This window comes from Pseudonaja textilis, chromosome 7, assembly GCF_049901715.1.
Source record: "Pseudonaja textilis isolate UNSWEBS1 chromosome 7, rPseTex1.2, whole genome shotgun sequence".
In the NCBI taxonomy this organism is placed as follows: Eukaryota; Metazoa; Chordata; class Lepidosauria; order Squamata; family Elapidae; genus Pseudonaja; species Pseudonaja textilis.
Window position 1 is genome coordinate 46,979,018 of NC_141996.1, and position 27,960 is coordinate 47,006,977.

Here is a 27,960-nt window from a genome sequence, read left to right on the forward strand (position 1 = left end):
GCTGAACAAATTGGAAATTCTTGTGCTGTCATTTTCACATTTTGTAAACTTTGCCTTAATATAGATAAAGGAGGATGCATTAAAATTATTCTGTTGTAACTTTTGAAAATATTCATCTGAAGCTTGGCAAGGTTACAATCCTCTACAGGGCTTATCATCCTAGAGATTTTCATTCCATTCTGCCAAAAAAAGAAAGCAGCTTCAGGCATTTTGAAATTTTGCCATTGCAGCTTTGAATAAATCATTTTTTCAGATCAAATACTGAATCTTAAAGTGGGTTTGAACTGAACTGGATTGCCACTGAAATTTGAATCACAAATTAGAACTGAATTATGCTCTCTGAATATCCAAACTCAGTTTGAGTCAATCACAGTTGAAATAGGCAATATTGTTTGAAGTTTGTATGAACAAATAAGTTGTAATTATACTTTTCATGGTGTTGTAATGTTCTTTACCCTATATTGCATGTGTACAATCCATAACAATCCTTTCCTTGCATTTTATAACCTTGTAAATGTTTGAATAATGAATAACTCATACTGTGAATAAATCATGATGGGATGATGGAAAGTTGTGCTTTTCTTATGAGATGTGAGATAATTGTATCATCTTTCTCTTTTTGTGAGTCACCAAACATTAATCTATATAAGTTGGTAGTCACATAAGTTCCATAAATAAATACTGGAAAATGATTTTAAAAGTTTTTTTAATGTAGTTAGATGCTTTATGAATATAGAAAAAATAAATAGAAAAGAAAGTGTGATGGGTTTTGTATGCACATGTATGATAATATCCGCTTTTTTCTGGATTGGTACTACACTGTGAAAAAAACCCAAAAGGATTAGTTAGTTCTAATTAAGAGCAGATAATATTAATCAACTGCAAATATACTTAGATTGTAAATATGTTCATCTTATTCTACAACTATACATTTGTATAATAATATAAATAAAATGTGTTCAGTTTGTTGCTGTGGAAAATGAGAGAAAATATTAGGAGAAATATTATATAAATAAAATGTGTTCCGTTTGTTTCTGTGAAAAATGGGAGAAAATATTAGTGTTATAAAAACACTTAGAAACTTCCAACAAAATTAAATAAAATAGGCAACATAAGGTGAAGTTGCCTTAAAAAACGTTCAGGCTTTCCATGGCATTGATTCATATAGTGTTCTTTGTCCTCCTTTGTAGTCAAGTATCTTGATTTTCTCTCCTTGCATTTTATAACCTTATAATTTTTTTTTCTTCTCTTTGCTTATGAATGTATTATGCTGTTTATTTCATGTGATCCTTGGAGAGCAAACTAATTGTGCTCATTAATTATAATCAATGATGTCTCCATGAAAATCAATAATGTAAAACGAATATGCATAAACCTTTTCACATTTTAATTTTAGGCACAGTAATGCAGTTGCATAGCAAATATATATAACAACTGGTCTACAACATTGTTATTGTTATTGTATGACAGATTTTTATATTTCCTGCTTAGCTCCATAGAAACATCAAGGCAGTGGCTGCAATGTTGTTAGAATCAATCATTATAAAGGTGTGTGTAAAATCTCCCTCCCCTGCTTTCTCAGAAATTAGCCACATGTACAGCAACAGCTGCCACTATATGGATATTTCACAGTGTGTCTCCTGATATAGAGCCCCTGTCCGTCATTCTCTCCAACTCCATGTCCTTGACATTTCTTTTCCTCTTTCCATGCAGTTAATATGCAATGATTCTCAGCTGAATATACTTTCCTTTTCCCCTCTTTTTAATATTAATTGTGAAGCATCGGGCTGGATTAAAGGTTTCTATTTCTTCTGATACCCATTTAACCTGATTTCCTTCCATTGAGAATCAGAAGGATCTTGAAATTATTGAATTACCATCCATGTATCTTAACTTGCAACTTCAGGCTCATAAAAGGCAAATAGATGAAAGAGAATCAAATTGCTAGCAAGTATCTTCCTTCCTTCCTTCCTTCCTTCCTTCCTTCCTTCCTTCCTTCCTTCCTTCCTTCCTTCCTTCCTTCCTTCCTTCCTTCCTTCTTACTAAAAATATTTCAATGTCTGTATGTGTGAGAGAATCTATAGATCAGAAATGGACATTATTTGCAATGGTCGTGAATATCTGTAGGTCAGGTGTAGGATGAGTGTGGGGGTCCGTTCTCCAAGCTTGTGGGTTAATTTCCAAACGTTTCATTACCAGACTAGGAAACATCTTCCCCAGAGCTCAGGGAATGTCAGTGTCCCCCTGTTTATAAGGGCTTCATGCCATCAGTAGGGCTTGTAATGAGGAGGTAACATTAAGTGAGGGTCTTGTGATGGGAACCGCGCCTGATGTGATCTCCCCCTCACAAGACCTAAGGACCACACCAAGTCCTTATAAGTAGAGGAACACTGACACTGACATCCCCTAATCTTTGCTGAAGATGTTACCTAGCTCAGTAATGAAACATTTGGAAACCAATCCACAAGATCAAGGAAGGGACCTCCACCCTCATGGACATTGTTGTTTTCATTTGATTATGACATGTATATCTAACTCAGAAAGAGTCTTAAAAATATTGTCAATAAAAGCTTACTAACTCACTAAATAAATGTTTCAAATACATACCGTACATAAACCTAAATTTGTATAATACTCGGGCTTTACATATGCATATGCCTATCCAGAAACTAGGTGTCTAGTTTGTTCTGCAGCTCACATATAAATGGCCCTAGAATATGACAATTGTGTCAAGAGAAGAGGGAACATGCTTTCTAAAACTGAAACAGTTAAGAATGGCTTCAAATAACCTCATATATGCACTGAAGATTATTTGAAGTTTGCATTTGAAAAAAGGCCATTGAATTATAACAGAAGCAATGTTGTGACTATGTTATACATAAGAGCAAGAAATATTCCTGTGAAGGCAATAAAGAATTATTTAATTTTATTATCTATGAAATAATCAAAAATTTTGGGCCTTCCTTTGTGCAATCATCTCTCCAGAAATTTGGCATCATTTTCTATGCTTCAGTAAAATCCCAGGGAAGAAGCATTACAGTATATATGTGGGCTGCACAAATAAATTGACAACAATAAGAGATATCTGTATCATTCCATGTTTGCAGTGAATATATGATAGCCATAATAATAAGGAACTTTCCCTATTGTAGCAGTCTTTTTTTTTCTTTCAGATCTGAAAGCCTGGGTAACCTGGTAGGTTGCACAATGATACAAAAACAGTCAGCATCATACATCACCCTGCAACAATACTTCATCTCAAAAAGTCTTGCAGTAACCGAGACATCAAACTGAGAGCAGACAGGTGCCATTGTTTCCAACTTATTGGATGATTTTGAGCAAGTCACTATCTTTAGGTCTAACCTACATTCTAGGGATATTATCAGATACACCAATGGGAGATTTGCCCTAATATTCCTGAACTTCTGATTTGCCCTAATATTCCTTAACTTCTTGGACTTTAAGAAATTGAATGGAAGATACACTTCAGAACTATGGACTAGGCTAAGAATTAAACTAAATTTGAATGAAATGTAAACCTAATTAAAAATAAATGAATCCAATTAAATGTAGTCACCATGTTTACTTCTTATATATTTAAAATGTCTTGTAGTAAAACATATAACTTGATTAAAACTTCTAAGGCGCTTTTAAGCTGCCTGGAGGATATAGTGCTAAATGAATTTCTCAGATATCAAGTTAAGAGTTATAGAAAATTAAACTTTTTTTCCCCAAAGAAAGAAACTGGGAAATGGAAAGGAAAATGGTGACAGAATATGTACAGGTTAATTCTGAGAAGGATAGGTTAAAGTCTTAAAATACTTGAGCCATTCAAAATAACTCTTTTGAATAAAGAAAATAGGACATAAAATATAATTTAATTGATTAAATTTCAAATGTTGCTTGTAAACCCAGGAGATTTATCCCCCAAACAGTGTTTATCACTACTAACTTTTATCACTACTAACTTTTGATGCTAATTTCCAAACTGTATGTGTGTTTTTAAATGATTAATGAAAAATTCTTTCCAAATAAAGTTAAGCACAGGAAGGGTCAACTGATTCTACTTATTTGTTTTACACCTCAGAGGTTATCAATTACAGCTGCCCTAGAAATGCATCAGTGTAGTGAACAAGCAAATATAGCAATTGCAATCTGATTCTCCCACTAATGTACAGAGCTGTTGTGTCAGCGTAATTGCTGTATTATAGCATCTCTTCAACCTTCAGATTGCTTATGCTACTGAAATCAGCAAATTTTGTATGGCCATGAAGAGTTACTCCCACTTAGGACTTTGACAATTCCCTTTTAAAACTTTCACAGGAAATAAATTGACAGCATAGAGATGATAATTTATATTTGCCAACTCCAACAAAATCATTAGTCTATTTTTAAAATAAATAAAACTGCACAGGACAATGTCTGCTTGCTGAAGAGACCCTTCAAATCAGAGAAAAGATCTAAAATTTTTATTTGTCAAGCATTACCAGCTATATTAAGGCTAGTCACCAGTTTGTCTTATTGAACAAGAAAAAAAGGATATTGTCCTGCTAATACCTATTTACCATTCTTTAATTCTCAAATCAGGAAGAATAGGAAGAGTATAATTAGAACATAGCAAATGAATGTTTAATTTAAATTACGATTTATGCACAACACATGCTCAAAATATGTAGAAGGAGGCAAATCTGATTACTTTTGGTATACAGGATAATTAGAAGCTATAAACCACACATGGATAGATTAGAATATTGAATAAAATTGTGGGAGGGTGGAAATACAATCCTATTATGATTCAGGTAAGCACATGTTTAACATATTGTTATGCTGTCATTGTTATATCCTTTGAACTTTTATAGGTACCCACTTCAGGGTTTAACAGATTTAACAGATAATCAGAGTTGGAAGGGACCCTGTAGGTCATCTAGTCAAACCCCCTGCCCAAGAGGGAGACCCTACACCATTTCTGATAAATGGCAGTCCAATCTCTTCTTGAAAGTCTCAAGTGATGGTGCTCCCACAACTTCCAAGGGCAAGCTAGTTCCATTGGTTGATTGTTCTCACTGTCAGAAAGTTTCTCCTTATTTCCAGGTTAAATCTCTCCTTGTTCAGTTTCCATCCATTATTCCTTGTCTGGCCTACAGGTGCTTTAGAAAACAGCTTGACCCCTTCCTCCCTGTGGCAGCCCCTCAAATATTGGAAGACCTCTATCATGTCTCTCCTGGTCCTTCTCTTTACTAGACTAGCCAAGCCCAGTTCCTGCACCTGTTCATTGTATGTTTTAGCTTCGAGTCCCCTAATCATCTTGGTTGCTCTTCTCTGTACTTTTTCTAGAGTCTCAACATCTTTTTTATAATGTGGTGAACAAAACTGGATGCAGTACTCTAGGTGTGGTCTTACTAAGGCATTATAGAGTGGTATTAGTACTTTCCTTGCTCTTGATTCTATCCCTCTGTTAATACAGTTTAGGATTGCATTAGCTTTTTTGGCTGCTGCTGCACACTGCTGGCTCATATTTAGCTAGTTGTCCGCTAAGACTCCAAGATCCCTCTTACAGTTACTGCTATTGAGCCTGGTTTCACCCAATCTGTATGTGTACTTTTGGTTTTTCTTGCCTAGGTGTAGGACTTTACTTTTCTCTACATTGAATTTCATTTTGTTAGATATGGCCCAGTGTTCTAGTCTGTCAAGATCCATCTGGATCTTGAGACTTTCTTCTTGGGTGTTAGCTATTCCTGCTATCTTAGTATCATCCGCAAATTTGGTAAGTTCCCCTTCTATTACCTCATCTGAGTCGTTAATGAAGATACCGAAGAGTACTGGGCCTAAGACGGAACCTTGTGGCACCCCACTGCTTACTTTCCTCCATATAGACTTAGACCCATTAAGGACTACTTGTTGAGTATGGTTGGCCAGCCAGTTGCGTGTCCATCTAATTGTGGTACTATCTATTCCACCTTTTTCTAGCTTACTAAGAAGTAGGTTGTGGTCTATTTTGTCGAATGCCATGCTGAAATCTAAATATATTATGTCCACAGTATTTTGCTGGTGTACTAATTTAGTCACTGTGTTGAAGAATGAAATAAGATTGGTTTGGCATGATCTGTTTTCAACAAACCCGTGCTGACTGCTAGTTATTACTTTACTTGTTTCTAGATGTCGGCAGATCTGTTTTTTTATCTTTTCCAGTATCTTCCCAGGTATTGATGTTAGGCTGATTGGTCTATAGTTTCCTGGGTCTGTTTTTTTCCCCTTTTTTGAAGATGGGAACCACATCACCTCTTTTCCAGTCCTCTGGTAGTTCTCCAGTGCTCCAGGATTTTTGAAAGAAATGGTGCAATGGTTCTGAGATGAACCACTTTAAAACTCAGGGATGTAATCCATCAGGCCCCGGTGATTTGTTTTCATCAAGATCAGACAGGTGTTCTCCTACTATTTTTTTTTTTTTTGCTTATTTTAACTTTTATTTCTGGTCTGTCTTTTACAATTATGTTTTTGTTGGGTTGAGCTATAGTTTCTTTTTGCGTGAAGACTGATGCAAAGAATGAGTTAAGCAGTTCTGCTTTCTCTCTGTTGCCTGTTACTTCCTTGCCATTTTCTCTCTTTAGTGGACCGACTGTTTCCTTGATTTTTTTTCTTGTTATTTATATGTTGGAAGAAACTTTTTTTATTATCTTTGACTTTTGTTGCAAGTCTTTGTTTGTTCTGAGCCTTTGTTATCCTGACCTTGACTTTGCAGATTCTGACTGAAGGGTATCTAAATAGATTCAAATGTTAGCCACTTAATAAATATAACTTAGACTAATTTGTTTCTTATTCTCATGCTAACTGTTCAGATAAAGAGAACTATAAAACAATATGTTACAACAGCCAGAATATCTTTGAACTTTCTATGTATTCATATCTTCATATAACATTTTGTTAAGCAAATTTTGTTAATGTATTTTCCATCAACAAAACAGAAATTTCTCTTTAAAAATAGAGTATAATTAAAACCATGGAGATTTAAAAGATATACATTTTGCAGTCTAGTTGAAGATTTAAAGCATTTTTATACAGGTTGTAAGCAAAACAATGAAGTTAGAAAAAGTTTTGTCACCTAGGAATCTTCATTTGGTATTCTGCCTGGAGACATCAAAGCACGTTAGGGGGTAGGAAAGAAGACAAGAAGCATTTAAATCCTCTGATTTGAATGTCACATCTTTTCTGGGCAGTAGCAAATGATACGAGTTTAAACTCACAAAAACAGCTATTTTATGACTGGAGGACAGAAAGAAAGAACAAATGGGGACTTCCTTTCTTTCTGAACCCTTTATGTAATAAAAAACAAGCTAGTGTATGTAACATTGGCCCTGGGATACATACAGTAAAAGCCACAATATTTTCTCTTCTCAATTAAAAATACCCATCATATGAATAAAATAAAAAAAAAGAATTAAAAATGTAGCTACTGGCTATATTTTAACATTATCCAGCCAGAGAAAGTTGCATTCCAGCAGGTGAAAGTTACCTATAATTCTATCACATTTTACCTTATGAAACATTCAATGAGTATATTCAGCCTTCCAAGATTTGAACACGATAGCAGTGGTGTCGTCAGGTCGTTGAAGCTGTAGATGTGTCTGATCCTTCAGTTAAGGGATATTTTGTTCCAATTATACTTTTGCTTATAATTATAGCAAAAAAAGAAGCCAAAGGTATTTTTTTTATCAAAATGGAGGAGCAGAAAAATGATGCAGTTTTTCTTTTCTCTTCAGCAAAGCGGAATATTTCTGTTGACAGTGATACAATCCATGTTGTATTTCTTATGATGTCATCAATATTTTGTCTTCCCAGTCTGAAGCTACAGAGAATATCCTTTGAAAGTCTCCAGCTTTCAAGAGTTGTAAAGGGGTGGGGCCCAAATCCAGGTCTTTTCTGAGGATATTTCTCACTTCTGGAACAGTATGTGTCCAACCCCCATGCTCCTACCACTCTGGAAACAAAAGTAGATCCTAATTCCATGGCCTTCCCAAAGCTTGAAAAATTTGGCTGTTACAGAAGACTTTATTTATTTATAAATAAATGAACAAATAAGGCAACTTTAGTTGTACATTCTTGGCCTTCTGGGATCATGTGACCACCATTCAACTACTTCAGAAGTGAAGGTCTGTTCCCACTTGAATGACATTCAGTACCCCTGAAGCACATATGCAAACCTTTGCTTTCCCCTGGTCATGTAAGTATATTACTAGGTATTATGCAGCCAGCACACATTTTTTGTCCCATGTTTTCACTTGTGTCCAAGATTAACAGAGTGATGTCTTTTAAGTGCATACTGCTGTATGAATGCTAACAAGATACTTCTAAATATTATACAAGCACCCTGAGGGTACAGATAAACTTCCAAATAGCCTCAAAGTCCCCCCAGACAGCAAACAACTATCCTTCAGAGTGCTAATGCTTAGATGACTGCAAAGGAATATAAATCTTTCCATTCCCCCCACTCAGCAAAACTGAAGAAGCTTCTTGGATGAGAAGTGAAGTGTTTTTAAGGAAAAAAAACAAACAAAAAGAAACTCCAGCAGCAGCCTTTTGAAAAGCACTTTTGAGACAAACATGACCTGGATGATTGAGAATCTCCACGGATATTTATTTTTGAGGCTTCTCAGAATGATCTAGATTATTGTACACTAACTGAAACAAATGTGCATTTTGCTGGATGCCCTTTATATGCATGCAATAGTGAATTTGGAGGTATGTGCCCTAAGGAAGTTTCTACATTTACAATAAGTTGCAGGTAAGATATCCAACTTTATCTCTTAAATTCTCTTTATCTTGGAATAATAAAGTTTTTCAAATCTGATTATTGCAGTAGTATACTGTATTATAAATACCATTTTTCAGGGGTGGGATTCAAATTTTTCAACAACCAGTTCTGTGGGTGTGGCTTAGGTGGTGGGCGTGGCTTGGTGGTCATGTGACTGGGTGGACCTGGCTTGGTGGTCATGTTATTCGCTGGATGTGGCCAACTTAATATCACTCACATCGAGGCATGCCTCTCCTCACCTGGCCTCTCAAGACTGTGGAGATGCTGCAACAGTCCTAAGTGTGAAAAATAGTCATAAGTCACTTTTTTCAGTGCCATTGTAACTTTGAATAGTCACTCCATACAAGCAAAGTACCAGCAAAGGAAGGGAAAAAAACTCCAGAGAAGTTCCTGAGACAGGAAGTCTAGTCCTGCCAAGAATGTAATAAGGGTTAATGAGAGGCAGTTTCTGTAAGCAATACCAAAATGTTTTCTTCCAGTGGTGGTATTCAAATTTTTTTACTGCCAGTTCTGTGGGCATGGCTTGGTGGGCATGGCAGGTGAAGGAGACTGTAAAATCTCCAGTCAGAAGTGGTATTTGCCGGTTCTCTGAACTACTCAAAATTTCCACTACCGGTTCTTCAGAACTGGTTAGAACCTGCTGAATACCACCTCTGTTTCCTTCCTGCCTTCCTTAAGGATTAGGCCAGTAATTTCTTCTAACAACTGGTTCTCCAAGCTGCTTAGAATGTTAACAACCAGTTCTAGCGAATAGGTGTGAACTGGTAGAATCCCACCCCTGCCATTTTTCCTCAAATAGCTAAATCTGGGTAAAAATTAATCTGCTTCCTAATGTTTCAGGAGAAATTCCTCCCTCCCTCCCTCCCTTTTACCTCATCTCACTGTGTTTCCATTGAGGCAATGATTTTGGTGTATTAGTGGAAATAACTAAATCACACGAAGTGCCGAGACCTAACTTGAGGATAAAACGTAGCTAAAGCAATATGTATTATCTATCTTTTCTCTCAACTCACAATCTTCATTTCTGCAAACTATTTTGATGTATTTTTATTCTTTCCTGCAAACACTGGCTTTTCCTCACAATTGCATTTCATGTAGAATCTCACCTTCATCATTCCTTCTCTTCAATTGTCAAGAATCAGATTCTGTAACTAGGGGAAGAAGTGTCCAAGAAAAGAAGCAGGGTGAGGAATCAATAAAGAAAAAAAGTGCATCATTTAAACAGATATTAATATAGTAAATAAATGAATTTAAATTATATTACTGCTAGCAGTGACCATTCAAATGCTTTTTCTCCAAAAACAATAAAGTTTTAGCAAACAAGAAAAGGGCATTCTTGCAATGCAGAATTTCCTCCCTCTCACCCTAAATCTGGAGATAAATCATCCTGAACCAGTTACACAACTATTGTTTTTTCTTTCCACCTCTCTCTGTCTATCTGTCTCTCTCTATATATATCTATAGTACTTTGTAACAGGCTCTTATTTTGGTGATAACTTCAAAGGGAATGAGAAAAAGCTCTACTTCAGCTAAAGAAGCAAGAAGCAAATGAAAACCATCAATCTTGATTTGAAGATGGAGATCATCAAAGTGCATAACAGGGGGAAGAAGGTGAATATTATAACACAAGAAAAAGGGTTGGCCTGTTTCACCATTTCCAGTATTCTGAAGGATAAGGAAAGAATCAGAGAGTCAATTAAATGAACACCAGGGATGAATTCAGTCATAACAAGACACCAGACATGATTCATGCATGAAACTGGTTATATATTGGCATGAACATCAAATACAGAAGAGGATTCCAACTAGCTTTCTTTTAATTCAGAATAAGGCATGGAGCTGTGTATCAATGCTGAACAGGTGAAGAGTGCACTGAACCATTCACTGCTAGTAATGGCTACTTTATGAAGTTTCAATGAAGATTTCATTAGCACAATAAACACACATCAGGTAAAGCTGCAAGCACTGATGAAGCTGCTCAAAATTTCCTGATGAAATTTTGATGAAACCAGTTCCTATAACAGAAGGAAACTATTTGTCTGAACAGATATTCAGTGTGAATAAAACTGGTTTATTCTGGGAAACAAAAAAAAACCTGTTAGAACAGAGAGTCTAAAGCAATATTTGGATATAAAGCATTTAAGGACAGAATAACTCTGCTATGGGGCAGAAATATCACCAGAGTAAAATTGAGGCCATTTCTTTTTCTTTTTAAATAAAGTTTTATTTGGGTTTTCACACATACAAAATACAAGTAAAACATCTTTTTTGAAAATAGCATGGTCCCGTGTTGAACTTCTTTATACAGACACAAAACTCAATTTCATGCTCCTTTTTGTATTCTATTCCGTATCTTATACTATTTTACATTTTCTATATAGTTTTTCCCCTCTTTTGATTTTCTCGATTTTAATTTGATTATCTCATCTCAATTCAAATCATTATATTTATACTTTTGTCTGTTCTGTTTCAATTTCATATTATCTTTTCTCATTAAACAAGTTTTCTCCTGTAGTTACTAATTGGAGAATGACACCTTTATATCTTTTAATTACATCCATTCAACTCTTATTTAAACTTCAATATATACCTTAAGGTTATGACCTTCAATATAATACATAATATATAACTTCCAATCGAATTCTGCTTGGTACATTCTTATAATACACACTATATTCTTTAAAAAAAAAGATTGTAAATATATGTAATTATAAACCCTCATTCTGTTCCAGTTCAGTTCTATCATTAATAATCATTAAAATCTTAACATCTTTAACACTTCTTTTCAATTAAATATCATACTTTCCTAAAAACACATATAATCTCCATAATTAATTTTTCCCTTATTTCTCTTCACATATGTTTTATAAATCATTAAATATACCTTTTATTACATTTATTTATTGGCAAGCATTCCACTGAATTACGATAGCTATTTTATCAGACATTTTAATCATACATTGTTTCATATTTTCTAAAATTATTTCTGTTTCTAATATAACCATACTATCTTATGTAGCTTTGCAGAATCCCTTTTTCCATAAAATTTTCACCCATTATCTCTAAATAGGCCCTGTTTCTCTGTATTTTGTTTCTGCCCTTTATGACTTCTTTTCCTTTCTTTCTTCCCTCTCATCTTCTCCCTCCCCTTTTTACCCCCTTGTCTCTCTATTTCTAATTCTCTCTTCTGCATTTTCCTCTTCTGTTGCTTTCTGATTTTATACTTATTTTTCACTCTTTTTTTTTTTTTTTGGAGTTGTTTTTCTCAATCTTAAACTTTCCATTCTTTTTCCCCCATCTAAGATTACTTGTTCATTAAAGATGGCTTCTTCTTTGTCGCAATCTTCTTGTTCTGCAGGCATTTCTTGTTGTTTTTCATAATTCCAAATCTTTCCAAATCTCCATTTCTAAAAACTGAAATACAAAACCAAAAGAACCTCTCCCTTCTTGTGCAACTTCTTTGCACTTTTTAAGTTCCATTTTCAGTTCTTCTAAAAGTGGAGCCATTTTAAACAGTTTTAAACAACCACCCGATTGATTTTAGTCATTCAAAACAATAACCAAGAATCCAGAAATCATCAAGTAATCCAGATAGTCCTGAGTTATATCTTCTTGTTTCTTTTTCGACTTTCTCTTCCTGGGGTTTTTGTTGTGATATTTCAGTTAGAATGTATCTTTTGGAAGTCTTGTTGAGATTTTGCTATAAGTTCTTTTTTAATTCCAGGCAGTCTCCTTCCTTCCAGATCCTGTCCTTTTATTCTTCCTCTCTCCTTTCCTGTTTTCAAAAGCTTTTAATTATCCAGAAATCTTTATTATCCCTTTGACTTTTTATTTTCAGCATTAAATGCCTATTGATGTCAAAGTGGATTTTTTTCCAATTTCTTACTTAAGTCTCTTAGCTGTCAGTATAGGAAAAGGAGAAAAAAAACCCAAATTTTTTTCCCTTTTCTCTCTCCTTTGCAGCTTAAAAATCTTCTTAGGGAACAATGTTATTGTTTTTTAATAGTTTCAATTCCAGGGTACCTTATTTGTTGCTTTTGCTGTTTGACCCGGTCAACCAAAACTTTCTCCTCTTATCTTCCTCCTGCACATTCTTTTCCGGTTGAGTTCTTCTTTGTGGTGGCCATTTCTGACCACCACTGCAACCGCCTTCGGGAAAGGGAGTAATGGCCATCTGGGGAGGAGCGATGCAGCTCTCCTCAACCCTGCAGGCAGTCTCCCCCCTCTTCACCACCTCTACGGGGTGGCTTAGCCCCGAAGCCAGCTGGTTCGGGGTGCTCCAGCAGTGAGCACAGATCAAAGCCTCACAGAGATGAGGTTTTGGTCTGTCGCTGAAGAAGTTCAAACCGGTCGCCCCAAATTGAGGCCATTTCTGATCAACAGAGGACCCCATGTGTTCAAAGCAAAAATACTGTAAGTTCACTTTACCCATTTATTAATGATCCAGTCAGAAAGCTTAGATGATGCCAGACCTCATTGAGAATTGGTCATGAGTTGTAAATAAACATTGCTTGGAAAAGAGAATTCCCCTTTAAAAGTCTCCTGCTCCTTGACAATGCACCTGGACATCCCTTGCATTTTTACAATCTCCACTTAGCATAAAGGTAGTTTATCTATCCCAATACCACCCTTCAGCCCATGAACTAGAGAGATACATACAAAATATTTGGGGGAAAACATACCTGTATCACTCCTCCCTGTCTTCAGTACTGTCATTTCAAACTGTTGTTTCAGTTTTCAACCCAAAAATATTGCAAGGCTAGTTGTCATTCACTTAATGATTATGGCAAAAAGTCATAAACCATGTGTGGTCATATACCATACTCAAAATTTTTAATAAAGAATTTTCTGGTCTCTATAGTGATTGTAAATTGAAGATTACCTTTAAGCCAGGAGTCCATGGACCAGCACTGGTCCACGGCATGCCAGAAACCAGTTTGCACAAACAAGTGAAGCCTCATCTGCATGATGCGGGCAGCACATGAAATCACACACCCTCCTGTCCACTAGAGGATGGCAGGCTTAAGAAAGGCTTAAATAATCCATATAATACAGGCAATTCAGGAGAAACACCTTCATCCTCTGATAAGTTTCAGAGGCAGAAGAGTGATTGAGTTCAGACTATTCAATGGAAGCAGTCTCCTGATATCCTACCCATTCACTATGAGACAGGAGTGAGGCCTGCATAGTATTCCTAGCCAACTCAGGCCTGCCAATGGGAGCTGCCTCACGAGGGAAGGTTTGTATAGGATCCCTTAACAACTCAGGAGCTAACCCAGAGGTGCCTAGAAGATGGTGAATTCCATCTGCAATTACCTGCCTGATAGCTGCTAAAACAACATCTCTCATAGAATCAGGGACTTCTGCACTTGAAGAACACTCTGGGCAAAGGCCTGCAGCTGTAGGGGTAAAGGTGGCTTCTAATGGGGGGTGTTGCCACCTATAAGGTTGCCTAAATAGTAGGATCAGTCCAAGAAACAGGCTTGTTGTTGGGGCCTTTCCTACTCAAATCTTGAGGCAGGGAGGAGTTAAACTCACTAGCCCCCTCTAGAGACCAAGTATGTGAGATTTGAAAATTAACTGCCTCTAAATCTGCCTCAGCAATAGTTGGATGGGGAGACAGTTGGCCCTGTCCTCTCTCTGCTCCTGGCCCTTTGCAAATTGTTGTTCAAGAGCCTCATGTCTTCTTTGTACTTTTACTTCAGCTTTAGTTTTCTTCTTTGTAGCAACAGCCTTAGCTTTAATCTTTGCTGCTGCCCCTTGAGCTGAGGAATGCCTCTTCTTGGATCTTGAAGTGGACTGTGCCATTGCAGGGGAAAGGAAATCTTCCCGGCCTGCTTTCCCTTCCATTACTCTAACCTGGGACAAGCCTTTGCAAAAGCTGCAACTCTGTGTTTAGAAAAGGCAGGTGAGCTGTAAGAGTGCTGTAAGGCCTCAGAGAGTCTCAGTGGGGGTTGATCTATCCCACTCTGCAGTTAGCACCAATCAGCGGGTCGCCGCCGATGGTGCAATCAATCTGGTAGCTTCGAGTGGCATTAAAAGGGGGACTTGGCCCAGCCCTGGGCAACGTAGCCCCTATCGCTGCTCCATTCACTCACTGCTGTCACTTACAGTTGTGTAGATTGCCGCAGAGTGTCCTCAGTGCCAGGAGAGAGTCTCCAGCCCTGGAATCACTCTGGGGAGGGAAGAGCCTTTTCCACCCCATGCGGTGTCTTCTCAGTGCTCCCAGGTCCCTGGGAGCTGATTAGAAGCTTAGCGCCAATCAGCTGTTTGCTCTGAAGCTGAATCATCACTTTTCCAAGTGAATTTTAAAGGCTAGCTCTGAAGAGAGCTCTCAGAACACAACCAACTTTGATGAGTGGACTGATTCGAAAGCTGGGGTAACCATAACAATGGTGGCAAGGTTGACAATTTGGCAGGCTCAGTCATGTGACAAGGAGGCAGAGCCTTCCCTGTACTAGATTCTCACAGCAGTCTAACAGAGAAAAACTTATTTCCATGGAACTGGTCCCTGGTGCCCAAGAAGTTGGGGGCCACTGCTCGAAGCTACTTCTTATATTTGGGAAAGTAATTTATCTTATTTCTAAACCAGACAAATATAATGTGGAAAATGTTTGCCCATTACTATTTTTCATTGTAGCAAATGAAATGAATATCATGGGATGGATAAACACATTAAATAAATTTTGAAAACCACATTTGAAACAGTAGAAGCATATTGTTTTGTTCCATTAAAATTGTCTTTTGCATAAATTGTAAGATATCAGTCTTTATAAAAGAGTTTTGAGCTTAATTTTAATTTTTCCCACTTGTTGAATTTGTGAGCTAAATTATAAAGTCACAGTGATTCCCCTACAATCCCCTTTATTCATCCCAGAGGGGAGGGGACTTTATTTGATCTATCTGCTACCTAGATGAAAGCTATTCTTCCATGTTCAAAATATTTTTAACTTATACATAGTTTCTATCATTCAATATCTTACCACAGTTATGTTCAATATATAAAATGTTCTAATGCAAATTATGCCAAAAGGTTGCTTTAAATGAAATTAAAATCAAATAAAGGTTAAACATTCATTTTTAATAAGGCTTTTCTCACTCCAAAGACATGAATTCCTGATTCTTAGTAGATATATAAATGTATAAATACATGTAATAAGTAGAAAACAGCACGGGTTTTTTGGTACTAAATAAAAAAATAGAGAATATTTTTAAAGCTCTAATTTGGGGCAGTGTTCCTAATACAAGTATAAAAGTGCAAGGGACTAAGTAAAAATAAAATACAGTAAAATCCTTTATAAGAAATATGCATTAAGATCATAGAGTTAAAAAAGAAAATTGACTATAGTTGGTAATATATATTCTATACCTGGCCATTAACACAGTGTTTGGAGGCGTACTGTAATCCTGTTTAAATTTACAGGTCCATTAAATTATTAACACTTTCTATTTCAACTGAGAGGATATCAATATTCTGTTTCCCTGCATCTTTAAACAGTATGTGAAACAGGCAAAGAATGCCAGGTGGCAGGAGAAACATCATCATTTTCAATTTGCATTGAAACTTCACAGCAGTACAATACATAACTGGATAGCTTCCCATTCAGCAATTCTTTGAATACTTAGCATTATATTTGAAGCTAGCCATCAGCAGAACTATTGCCAGCTGTTTCCTTTTAGCACGATTGATATCCTAAACTATGATAAAGATCATCAAATTGCCATATTCTAGAAGGGGTAGTAATGTTATTATGTCAGAGCAGATGACAGCATCCAACTACAGCTACTCTCAAAAAGCTAAACAGAATTGATTTTGGTGAACAGTTAGATATGAGATCATCAGGGATGTGGGAAATGGGAAATGAAGGATTATAGCCGCCAAAGCAATGAAATTGAGAAGATTTGCAGTATTATTTGAGACTACTACTGTTCCTCCTTGAAAAAAAAAATTGCATTCTGTGATGAGCCATATGAATGTCATTGGTGATATGCTAAAAAAAATGAGGGAAAGATCTCAGCTTTTGAGAAACATAGTTGTAAGAACAATGCCAGATATGGCTCTTTAGACAAACCACTTGGATTCTGATCCAGTCTGTACTTTACCTATTGTTGCAATTTTTGAACTGGATTTTGACCACTTAGTTTAGCTGAATTTTAGACTCTTCCAAAGTACAAAACATCTAAAATAAAATAATTTAGACTTGTTGAAAAATAACTTTCAGTTTTCACCAGTGAAACTGATACTAAGCAGTTTAAGAAATATCTACTACTAGGATTTCTATACCACTTCACACCAGACATTCTCATTAAGTCCATATTTCTGAATTTGTTTATAGTAGTTTAGAAAAAATAAGAAGCACCATTGATCAGAGTTAAATACTTTGCAAGGGAAACGAACAAATAATTTACCTAGCATTTACCTGAAGTTCACTTTTTTTTAGTTAAAAGTATCTAAAATTAAATATAAACAGTCAATATGATTATACTTTAAGTACTGCAAAATTCTCCTTCTTTACACTATAACACTCAAATTTAACAATCACTCTGTGACAAGTTCTAACATTACACCTAAACCTTTCTGCTTCTCTCTGTATATCATGCTAGGTTCCTAAAATATGCTTCTGTGCTGAATAGATAATTCTGCTGATGGCTAATGACATGTTCCATTTTTGATAACTGAGACTGTGGGAGTATTCAGAATAGTTGAGTAGTGCATCAGTACTGTAACTTCAATTACATTATTTTAGGATTAGTGATTGCAGAGTAATTATCAGGACAGATACTGATGGAACATTTTTAATCAAAGATTTTTGATTAGTAGTAATCACTGCTTGATAATTACTGCAAATGTGAAATCTTTACCATGTTTGCCTTTGAAGCCTTTTATTTCTTTGCTAAGAAAAGTGTTCCTTGGAACTAATGACACAGTTGGGGATAAAATTTGGAAGATGACTTATGAAAACAATGCTGAGCTCAACATATGGAAACATAAAAACAATTAATCAGACGTTTGACCAAGGCCACCCTGCTAGGTCTTCCAATATGAGCAGATGCTAGGACAATATAAAGCTGCCTTGTGATTGGTTTTATGTTTTTCAGGTATAGAACCTTTCTGCAGTAGTACAGGCCATTCTTCTATTTTGCTGTATGCATTCTCCTAAAGATTGTAATAGCAGTTGCACTTAGACTTTAAATACTACTTTACATCACTCTCTAAACCAGGAGTGTCAAACTCAAGGGCCCCGGGCCAGATCCAGCTCACTGGGTGCTTAAATTTGGCCTGAGAGGATGTCCTAGAAACAGTGAAGACTAGCCCATGGTGCCTCTGCCAGTGAAAACTGAGCTCAGTAGGACCATGTGCAGCCCTCCCTGGCTCCAGCCATGACAACCTTCTGCAATCCTCTTCTAGAGGCTGTATGCAGCCCACCCAGGCTCCATTTTCAGCTGCAACAGTCTCTTGCAGCCCATGGGCTTCAGGAGGCCAACACGACCAAAAGCAGAGCCCAGGTGGGCCTCTGCGAGCTCCATTTTCACTGGTAGAGGGCTGCATGAAGCCATTGCAGCTAAAAATGGACCTTCAACGAGTGATGTTCCTCTGGCCATGCCCACCCTGGCCATGCCCACCTAAGTCAAACACCACCCTGATGAAGCTCTCAATGAAATCAGGTTTGACACCCCTGCTCTAAACAGTTTACAGAGTCAGCATATTTCCCCCAACAATCTGCATCCTCATTTTACCAACCTCTAAAAGATAGAAGATTGTGTCAACCTTGAGCTGGCAATGAGCTGAATTGCCTGCAATACTGTATTCTAACCACTGTGCCACGATGGGGATGCAGAAAGGATAATTATGCTAGTCAACAGGAGGAGAATGAAATTAGCACAAGCCATGTATTATTCCAAGAATATAGAGGATCACTTACCCATTTGATTAACACAAAATATTGTAGCAAAGTACTAAGTAGGGTATTATCTGCAATGTTTTAATTGCTTTCTTTTTAAGAAGGTTTCGGATCTCATTTTTTGTCACGACATCCTTGTCTTTATGCTTCAAAAGTTACTCTGAATGCTTCTTTGTGTTCAAGTTGTTCATTTCCTTGCTTGTTTTTTTTCTTCCTTACGTGGGAAACACAAGCTTTCCAGTTCATGGATTCTGCCACAGTCAGCTCAAGGTAATATAGAAGAAGAAGATAAGACTTACAATGCAATTAGTAACGTGTTTGAAGCTACTGCTTTCAGTAAGCAGTCCAAATGAATTACCACATTAAATGTGGGGACAAAGGGAGGTGGGGAGGAAGTAGCAGCTATTATGTGTGTCCAGGATTCAAGAAGCCTGCACAGAACAACTCCTCAAATAATGAAGTGTTGCATAAGGTATCCCATTCCCCAATATCATTCTGCGAAAGCCAGAAACACGCTGCAATCCTTCATTTTCCAATCTTGCATTGCTGAAGAATAATAGCATGATTTATTGAAATCTGTGCAAAACTTATATTCCAGACTTTCTTTGCAAGAGAACTCTATTTATGCTGAGACACTTTTGGTTTGCAGACCTCTATAGTGACATTCTCAAAGGTTAAGTGGCCTTGATTCCAATGTGGTGTCTGAATCATCTACTGCAGCATTTGACTCAGGAAGCCATGAACTGGCTTCTTCAGTAATACTTCAGTTAGGCTGCTTGGCTTCTGTGTGAAGAGATTCTTTATCTTGCTCATCTTATTAATATGCTGTGTCCAGTTGAGCTCTGACTGTAAGTTTCTTAGGTTAATGTAATAAAATGAGCCTTTACCCCCCTTATATGTGCGAGCATAAACACATTTCATATTTTCCTTTTTCTACAAGGAGAAGACAGTACAATGAATATGAGTCATAAAACTCCTTTGGGTACAAGTCTATTTATCCACCTGAGAATAAGGCCCTCTGAAATTAGTTGGATTAGCTTTTGAATAGCCTTGCATGTAATTGCACTGCTAAGGTTTAAAAGGGTGCATTATCCTGAATATATGATGCATAAAGAGAGAAAATTGTAAACAAAGTGGCAAATAGAAGTCCCACATGCTCCAAAATTCATTTATGCGCAGTAATTGGTAAAGGGTGATTTTTTTAAAAAAATATTATTTTTGAATAAGAAGTCTGATTAAATATATATGTTTTCTACATCTAATACAATCTACATGTGCTGCAATAAAATTGAATCTCCGGTATCCCGTGGTACTTGATTTCACATAGTGAAATCTATACAAATCTATACAGTGTAAAATTTTTTTTTTTCATGAAGTGGTAATTGCAATTGGACATTCCAGTCCTCTGAACTAGATTTTTATACCAAACAAATATACTTGTAAAAAAACTTAATTTTAAAGTGTAAATAAAATAGAAAAAAGTCCAGATACTCCTTGACTTATTACCATAACTGAGCCCAAAATTTCCATGACTAAGTGAGGCAGTTGTTAAGTGAGTAAATCACTAAGTTAATAAGTTGTTATTAAGCTGTTAAGTTAATAATATGGTTGTTATGTGAATCGGGTTCAACTGACTTTGCTTATCAAATGGTTACAACAAGTTATCAAATGACCACAGGATACTGCAACCCTCATAAATATATATCAGTTAACAAGTGTCCGAATTTTGATCACATGACCATGGGGATGCTGCAACGATCATAAATCTGAAAATGTGTGTCTGTCTGTGTGTGTGTGTGTGTGTGTAGTCCTCAACTTACAACCACAACTGAGCCCAAAATTTATGTTGCTAAATGAGACATTGCTTAAGTGAATTTTGCCTCATTTTATGATCTTTCCTGCCACAGCTGTTAAGTGAATCACTGCAGTTAAGTTAGTAATAATCGTTCAGTGAATCTGGCTTTTGCATTGACTTTGGGACACTGCGACCATCATAAATATGAGTCAGTTGCCAAGCATCTAAATTTTGAACATGTGATCATGGGCATAATGAAATGGTCGTAAGTGTGAAAAAAAGGTCGTAAGTCACTTTTTTGGTGGTGTTACAACTTTGAATGGTCACTAAATGAACTGTTGTAAGTCAGGGGCTACATGTGCGTGTGTGCGTGTGTGTGTGTATACACACACACATACATACATACACACACACACATATATACATATACATACACACACACACACACACACACACACACACACATATATACATATATATACATACATACATACATACATACATACATACATGCATACACATATACATATGTACTATATTCAAAGTTTAGCAGGTTCATTTTTGTCCCACTTGTTATGACCTTCAGGCTTACTTCCAACAAACTAATATGTTCAAGTCATTCCATATACTGTATAAATTTTAAGCAGTTTCTAATTTTCTGCTAAAATATTCTTAAGTAATTGGCTTTTTTCTGATACAACTAGGTTTGGGTTTAACATTTAATGTCTTACTTATTTTAAAAGAAGACATTTTTCCCTTTAAGGTTATTTAAATTCATGGTCTACTAAGCACAAAACTTCTGCTTTTTAAACCAGAAAATTGCAGACTATTACTGGCCCATTCTTCACAATTTTTCCCCTGATATAATCTTTAAAAACTGTGCTGAAATCTGGTAATGGGGAATAAATTTGTAACCTAAGGAAGATTTAATGACTTTTTTCCGAATCTCAATATCCATTCTGATAACAAAGGTATTTTAGCACAAAACATTTTTGTTTGTTTTTGTGCATGTCCATGTGTGTGCACATGCATGAATCCTAATATTTACACTATTAAGTTTTAAAGTGATGATTTCACTTAATTATGCAAACATTTGCTTTATTTTTGATCAGCACAAGATAATGTACATACCTTACTTTTATCTCTTATTTTCACAACTCTGTGAGGTAGGTTGAGCTAAGACAGAATGACTGGCTAGTTGACTAGTTTTAATGTCAAAAGGAGGATTACAACTTGTTTTTGATTCTACAGTAGTCCTCAACTTATAGTCATTTGTTTAGCAACTGTACAAATTTACAGAAAAAGAGACTTTGAACTGTTCATCACATTTATAACCAGTGGTGGGATTCAACTGGTTTGCACTGGTTCAAGTGAACCAGTTGTTAAATTACCCACCCTCGCTATAAAAGAAGATCCTGGGTGCTGCACTGTGATGCAGTGGACAAATGGACAACAGAGTGGTTAGTGTGAAGGAAGGAGAAGGGCACGTTCCCTCTTTCTTCTACCTAGTCCTTCTTCTCTGTTGCCTGTTTCTTCATTGCAGCACAGTGCAGTGCCCAGGATCCATTTTTATAGCAGGGGGTTAATTTAACAACTGGTTCACTCAGGGCCAGGTTGGGCCACGCCTTCCACAACAGCCAACCTGACCCTTTAACCAGTTGTTAAGTTATTTGAATCCCACCAGTGCTTATAACTGTCACAGCATCCCTACGTCATCTGATCAACATTTGGGCACTTGTCATCTGGCATATATTTATGACAGTTGTGATCGCCATTTGTGACCTTCCCAGCCAGTTTTCCACAAGCATAGTCAATGATGAAAACTTGATTTGCTTAACAATTGCATGATTAGCTTAAGAACTGCAGTGATTTGTTAAAAAAACGATGGCAAAAAAGTGTTAAATGGAGTGTGACTTATTTAACAACCAACTTGCTTAGCAAGGAAATCCTGGTCCCAGTTGTGATCATTGAGGATGACCATAATCTAGCACCTTATCCACTATACTGATCTGGCTTCCAATATGTGATAATTTCCTTGTGTTTTGACATTTTTCTCAAAATATTACTTAAAATGGAGCTACATTTTTTTTTTAAAAAAATATGTTTCTTGGAAAGTTGGGGAAAAGGTAGATGTTTGAGGGTCCATGATTGACACTATGAGATGGAATGTTTACTGGTGCACACCTCTCAAACCTGTTGAAGACATGTAATGTATGCAGCTTTTATGCATTTCAACTAATTTTGATTTTATCATCAGTTATGTATTGTGAAGTTGAAAGTTATTCCATCAGTTGCTGTTTGCCTGCTGTTATACATCAAGGACTTCCACATTTCTCATTGCAAATTAAATATAACCATCTGGTTTAATGCCACAAATGGGAGTTAGGCAAGTTTTCATTTTAATTCTTCTTTTGTTTAATGTGGTAATTTTATGATAAAAGATTCTACCATTATCTTATTCCCCATACCCCATATACTTCTTTGAATAGATGTGATGTTTTCTATATTGAATTTAATGAAATGCTTAAAAGCCTTTGCCACTAATTGTGAATTGGTACATTTGAATTAATTACTGAATAAAACAAAATATATAGTATGACATTAGTAATGACTCCAATAAAACAAACATGGAAAGCAAATGAAATAAGCTTTGAATAGAAGGTACTCTGTCATAACATAGTTTAATCAATGGATCAAAGTTACTGGGCAAATACTATGGGCAATAGGAGATCCAACAAGCAACTATGCCTTAGGACATGTGGATCTTTATAGATACTTTCAGTTGCAACCAGAAGCAATCTGATAACTAATACAGCTCATAAAGCAGAGGTGTTACATGGGCATTCCACCCTAACTGCATGTGGTTCTGAACTCCGGATCCGTTGAAGCTTCCAAATAGTCTGCAAGGGCAGTTCTTTGTAGAGCAGACCTATAAAACTGGTGGTCCATGGGCTGGATATGGCCCACACAGACCACGCGCACCCCAGCTCCGCAAAGGCAAAAAAATTCCTATGCAATCATGTTATGACACCGCTGGTGTAGTGTGTATTACAATAGTGAAATGAAGAGGTGTCCAAGTTATGAGTGACTGTCTGAAGGATTCCCTGATCTTGGAAAAGGAGTAACTGCCACATCAGATTCAATTCAGCAATAACTCCCTTGGCCATAGCTGCAGGACCTGTGAGTCCAGAAAGACCCCCAAATCATCTTTAGGGAAGTGCAACCCCATCCAAGTCAATATTGGAGTATAGTATGCCCAGATCTAGGAGATTCAAACACCCATGGCTAGTTACTCTTGATAAAATTGAGTTGGAGATGGTTTCTCCTAACCGCACAGATTCCATGTACTAGGAATACATTTTTTGGCTCAAAATAAGTCCAAGGAGAAAAAGAATCTAATGAAACTTCCTGAACAATTTCTTGATGTTTTCATTATGCTATAAATCAACATCTCTCATTAAAATGAACAAATACTAATTTGTTCTGTCTCATTTAAAAAGAAAAAAAAGTCTATAAAGTTGTACAACTATTGTACAGGGCCCTTTTATTAAAAATACAATTCATTAAAAATGGTTCAGTGAAAATTTTGAAGAGCCATCTCTGCATGCTCTCTTTAATGTATTAAATGTAGGTATATACCTGGAGACAGATTTGGTTTCATAACATTTCTGGATTAATTTAACATTCTTCTTAGGTGACTTAAGGTTTTCAATATCCAATCCTTTAAGAGGAAATCCACAGGAAAAAACATCAGCTTTATGGATATGTCCCCACCCTTTAGCATCCTTATGTTTTATTAGAGATAAATTACATGGGACACAAAACTTCAAAGAGATTTGTATTATGCTGCTCATTCTTACCAGGTATGATGGTTGCAGAGCAAGTCAGTTACCTTTTCAATCTCTTATCCATGAACAAATAAAGAGCTTTTACATTTAATGTCTTGTCTTTGTGTCTCCTGAAGGGCTGATATTGTATATTAACATACTTTTCAGTGCCTCTGTTCTTGCAAAATGAGTGAAATGGAATCATAGACCATGTACTGTACTATTTCTAGTATAGAGACATCCATTTCACTAATATTATGCCCATTTTAACAAAATATCTAGGCATTCCAGAACAAAGATGTTCCTAGAATGTGGTTAAGTTCTCCAGAATTCTTACTCCATGCCTGCTGTGCTAATGGCTGAGTTCATGGTGTAAAAGGCTGGAGCTTTCTCCTTGAATCACATATTTTGCAGTATGAAGTAGAACTGCTTCATTGCTCTGCAACCATCATGCCTGGTAAGAATGAGCAACATAATACAAATCTCTTTGAAGTTCTGTGTCCCATGTAATTTAGCTCTAATAAAACATAAGGATGCTAAAGGGTGGGGGCTTATCCATACAGTTGCTGTTTTTTCCTATGGATTTCCTCTTAAAGGATTGGCCTTTAACTTACTAGGTTACATCTTTGTGATGGTCTGACATTCATATAGACTACTTAGGATTGTTTAACCCTTGGCTCAAAACTGGAATTTTTTAAAATAATATGCAATAAATCTATATGTAGGAAAATTTATTTTTTATTTAACTTCAACCAATTTGTTTTCATTTGTTTATTCATAGTTGTATATTAGAAAACCTCTTTATTCACTAACAGCTTGGATATATATTTCTGCAAATAAAGGTTCACTGAATGTAGCACAACTTATAGTCTCACATTTTTCTTCATTAGATTGCAATTAACAGTCACTAAATATTAATGTAGTCTTATTGGAAAGCTACAAAATACAATGACTTGCCCAGTTAGTTAGTTTCAGCAACTGCAGCATCATTCTAGATGATCTCCCTTGACTGATCTCAGAAGTTAAGCATGGTCAGCTTGTTTTTCCATTTGAATGGGGTGGCACAAGAATATTCCTGTTCTGTTTGCTAGTTTGGGAAATTTAAAAACATCTGGAAAAGGGTTGTGTCAGGCCTCTTCCATAATATAGCCAAAAAAACCACATGTATCAATTCCATTTATTGAGGTTCACTTAAAGGCATATTTTGGGGTGGGGGGTGGGAGTTGGTTTTTGATTTCTTGTTTTGTTTTTTGTTTTCCCAAATTTTGTTCTATTGTACATTACTAATTTGTTCTGTCTCACTTTTCTTCTTTCCCAAAAGATGAAAGAATACAAACTCACACAAACACAGGCAGGCAAGCTGGCTCAGACTTCACAGAGTTAATTCTTTGGAACTGATAATATCCTTGGCATTCCAACACCCTCTGCCTGCCAAGTCTGAACTGATAACAAATAAAAATCTACTCACAGAAAATTACAAGGCAGTCCACAAAAATCATTCATGAAGAAAATCTGAAACTTTGTCCCATATAGAGTTCCAGCTGAAAACACACCCACTTTTATCCCCTGTGGGGTGTGCCTCAATGACTCAGCTCACTCTCTGACCCTCCCACGCCTCCTACGTTGCTGCTCACGTTTCTCCCTATGATGCTGCTTAGGATCAAGCTAACATTCTTCCTCTTTACTCCCTGTCAGGGGCTGCTCCGATATACCTTCCTCCTGATTAATCTCAGGCTGTTCCTCTCAGCTGTCTGATGAAACCTGAGGCATTATCAGGGAGGAAGGCATTGCCAGAGAGAAAGGTCCTGGGGAGGAAGGCATTCCCAGTTCCTCCTCCTCATCTTCCAGGTCTTCTTCCTCTGACAACATAGGCTTGGGAATCGGGGCCACAACACTACCCCCCACTGCAGGGCCCTTCCCCTGAGTCTGACGGTCAGGATGTGGTCACGAGGGGAAATGGTCATGGAACATCCGTATAAGGTCTGGGGCGTGGATCGTGGAAGCATCCACCTAGGAGAGGGCCTCTGGCCCACCCCCCTGCCTCTCGATCAAATACTGGAACCGCCCTTTCAGCCAGCAGGAAACCCTAATGCTGGCCACCTTGCCTTCTACTGTGCCATCTTCCCCAGGCACAGCTGGTGGATCAACAGCTGTGGGACGTCAGAGATAACATGAAGGGGTGTCAGGACCAAAAGGGAACAGTGGAAGACTGGATGAATTTGCATGGAGCATGGTAGAGTCAGTCGATAGGCTACAGGGTTGATGATCATCTCGATGGGAAATGGGCCGATGAACCGATGGTACAGCTTCTTTATTGGGCAGTCAACCTGAAGATGTTTTGTGGATAACCACACACGGTCTCCTACAGTCAGCCGAGGCGTTGCCCATTGAGAGCGATCTGCAAACCGCTTGTAATCTTCCTTGGCCTGTATCAACTGCTGCCGAACTAACTGCTGAACTGAGTGAAGTTCCGAAAGGAATTCCTGGGTCTCAGTAACAGGGGAATCTAATAGTGTCAAAGGGAAAAACTGCAGATGGTACTCCACATTAGCATAAAATGGTGTCATTTGGGTGGAGGTGTGCTGGGAGTTGTTGAATGTAAACTCCACCAGAGGGAGATAATCAGCCCAGTTGTTCTGCCGTTAGTTTACAAAACAACGCAAGTATTGCTCGAGAATGCCAAAGACCTTCTCCGTCCCCCCATCAGTGTCTGGATGGTGCACCGAAGACAAGCACACCTGCACCTGTAATGCAGTCATCAGGCTTTTCCAAAATTGGGCTGTAAATTGTACACCACAGTCAGAAACTACCCTGTCTGGCAGACAATGGAGACAAAAAACATGCTACAAGAACAAACAGGCAGTTGTACGGGCCATTGGCAATTTCCGACATGGAATGAAGTGGGCCATTTTTGTCAACATGTCAACCACCACCAGCACAGTTGTAAATCCAGACGACGGCGGTAAATGAGTCAAGAAGTCCATGGAAATCGCTCCCCATGGTCTTTCTGGAGTTGGCAGAGGTTGGTGGAGACCAGGAGGCGCACCCGTCACGTTTTTTGCTTGCCTGCATGGTACACAGCATGTGACATAGGCGTGGACATCATGCCATAATCAAGGCCACCAAAAAGTTACAAGATGGAGAGTCTTTAAAAACCCAAAATGGCCGGCTGCAGGGTTGTTGTGACACTGAGTCATAATAAGGGCTCGAATTGGCCCCATGGGGACGTACAACCAGCCCCAATGCTTGAGTAAACCCTCCTCCAAAGTCCATGGGGATTCGGGTCCAATCTCCCCCATCCTCTGCTGTGACCAAGCGTCTAGGCACTGCTCCTCTCACACCTGAGTCTACAAGTCCACCGGTTCTTGGACTGCGGCCAAGGATTCTGCTGGCAGCACTGTACACAGAGGAAGGGGGTCCTTGGGGCAAAGGTACTCAGGTTTGAGGGACAGGGCATCCACCCTCCGATTGTGACCACTGGGGATATAGGTCACAGAAAAGTTGACCCGGGCAAAAAACAATGACCAACGGATCTGCCGCTGGTTCAACTTTCTTGCCGTTGACAAATGTTCTAAATTCCAATGGTCCGTCCGGACCTCTACCTTGTGTCAGGCCCCCTCGAGATGA